Source organism: Mandrillus leucophaeus, unplaced genomic scaffold, assembly GCF_000951045.1.
Source record: "Mandrillus leucophaeus isolate KB7577 unplaced genomic scaffold, Mleu.le_1.0 Scaffold702, whole genome shotgun sequence".
Taxonomy (NCBI): Eukaryota; Metazoa; Chordata; class Mammalia; order Primates; family Cercopithecidae; genus Mandrillus; species Mandrillus leucophaeus.
The window spans coordinates 844502-846939 of NW_012107609.1; positions in this window are offsets into that span (position 1 = coordinate 844502).

Genomic DNA, 2438 nt, shown 5'->3' on the forward strand with positions numbered 1-2438 from the left:
CCTGGCCTGCATGTGTGTTCTGTTCGTCTGGGGGCAGGTGTCGGGTAGGGGGCCATGGGAAGCTGTGTCAGAAGCAGCTGGCCACTCAGACTTCATTTTGAAGCTGAAGGACGGACCTTGGAGAGTCCTCAGTGCTCGTGGTGAGGGCACAATTCCCTGAGCAGGTGAGTGATGTGGGGCTGCCTTCCAGAGATGGATGGGAGCCACATTCACGGTAGATTGTAGAGAAAACCTGCTTGATGAGGTCAGGGAAGCACAGCCTTCCCCACATTACCCGGCCGGCCAGCGAGCCCCAGCCATGCTGGAGACCCTGGGCCCGCCTGGGAGGTTTCGCGGCTTCCCTGCCCTCAACCTCACCATGACGCTCAGGTTAACTATTTCCCACAGAGCTCACTCGCACCAAGTGGGCCTCTGGGAGCCACAGGGCACGCTGAAAATCTGGTTTTGATGGTATTTGTGCAAACCTGGGCAAAAGAACATATATTTTAACTTGAATATAAACAAGCACAAGTTCGTGTGCTCAAACCACGACAGGTTCTGGGGGACGTGGAGGACTAGCCCGAGCCATGTGAAGCAGCTCAAGGCCCGGCCAGGGCCGAACACCCAAAACACTGCAGGCGACGGGGCTGGGCTGGCTGCAGGCAACTCCACAGGGCACCCACCGCCATCTGCTCCTCACTGCAAATAGGCCTCTGTGGGCGGCTGCCCCAGTCTCCAGAAATAGTCACGAGACATCAGCTCTCACGGTGTTGGTGCTTAGGGAAAGAAGCATGGAGATTGTGGCACCTCCCCGGAACTCGTGGCTTAAATAGGTGCAGAGCCCATTTTATTAACGTTTGTTAAGACGAGTCTTTTAGATAAACGGGTGTCTCAGGTTTTCCTTTGCTTCGATGCGCTGCTTTGCTGCCTGCAGTGCAGGCCGGGTGGACGGGGCTCTGGCCGGCCTGCTGAGGTGGGCTCTGTGCAGGGCTGCAGGGATGTGACCTGTCTCGGCCCCATCAGAGGCTGTGCTGAGTGGCACTGACGGCACTCGTGTTCACCTCCTGGGCCTGGGGCTCTGAGCGCCAGCAGGAGTGTGTGGTCCCAGGACCCACTAGCCAGCACCTCGGGGTGGCTGCCGCACTGTGTGGTCCTCTGACTTCGGGGTCTCTGTGCATCCCCCAAGGTGTGCCCCACCCCGTGTCCAGATGTGAGGAATCCCGCAGGCCACCCAGACCCTCAGAGCGGCCCCTCCTGAGCTGGCCTCTGACCCCCGCCAGTGTTCCCAGGGGATCTGGAACAACCTCTCAGGCTGCATGGTATGGGGCACCCAGGTCTGTGAGAGGCAGCTTCTCTTCTGACACCACTGACAATGCAGCTCAGTGAGGCCTTGGTGGGCAGGGGGGCGTGGGCCGGTGCCGGTCCCCAGGTCACAGCTGCAGAGCTTTCTTGCTGACCATCAGCTAGCTGTGGAGCCGGACACACGAGGCGCCTGCACCCATCCTGGCCTCACAGGGCCTGCGTGGTGGGCGGAGCACCGCTCCCTGCGCAGGGGCTGGGTCAGTGGCGCTGGCTGCCTTTCTGAACTGTCCTGTGGGTGCTGCGCAAAGCTGCAGGGCTGGTAACTTGTCCTGTTCCTCCTTTCCTCTTTCCAGAGGCCAAGAAGATGACCACCTTTGAGTATCTCATTAAGACCCGCAAAGAAGAGAGTTCAAAACACCAAGTGGCGAGGAAAGATCCATGCGCGCAAATAGAGGACGGATTTCTCCAGGTACTGCTTGTGTCTCTGTTCCATGTCTCAGGCCTGGGACAATGTCTAAGGTCGCTCTGTGGTTGGCACGCTCCTTTGCTTCAGGGTGGTGCAGCCTGTGAACTCTGCTGTGAGTGTGTGTCGTGCGTGTGTGTCTGTGTGAGGCTATGTGCATGGGTGTGTCTGTGTGCCTTTGTGAACTTAAATACCAGAAATGCACCAATGACTTCCTAGTGCAAAGATAGTAATGGAACTGAGTCTCCTAAACATTTCTGTTTTTTTGAGACAGAGTCTCGCTCTGTTGCCCAGGGTGGAGTGAAGTGGTGAGATCTCAGCTCACTGCAGCGTCCACCTCCTGGGTTCAAACAATTTGCCTGCCTCAGCCTCCCAAGTAGCTAGGATCGCAGATGTGTGCCACTGCACCTGGCTAATTTTTGTATTTTTAGTAGAGACGTCATTTTGACATGCCAGGCTGGTCTCAAACTTCTGGCCTCAGGTGATCCACCTGCTTTGGCCTCCGAATGTGCTGGGATTACAGGCATGAGCTACTGTACCTGGCCTGAAACACGCTTTTTAACTTAAGGAAGTTAGTTCCCTTTTCAGTTAAGGGACATGAATTATTATAACTAACTCAAGAAGACACAGAAAATCTCAACAGACATAGAACTGCCGAGAGACTGAACTACTAATTTAAAATCTCCCAGTGAAG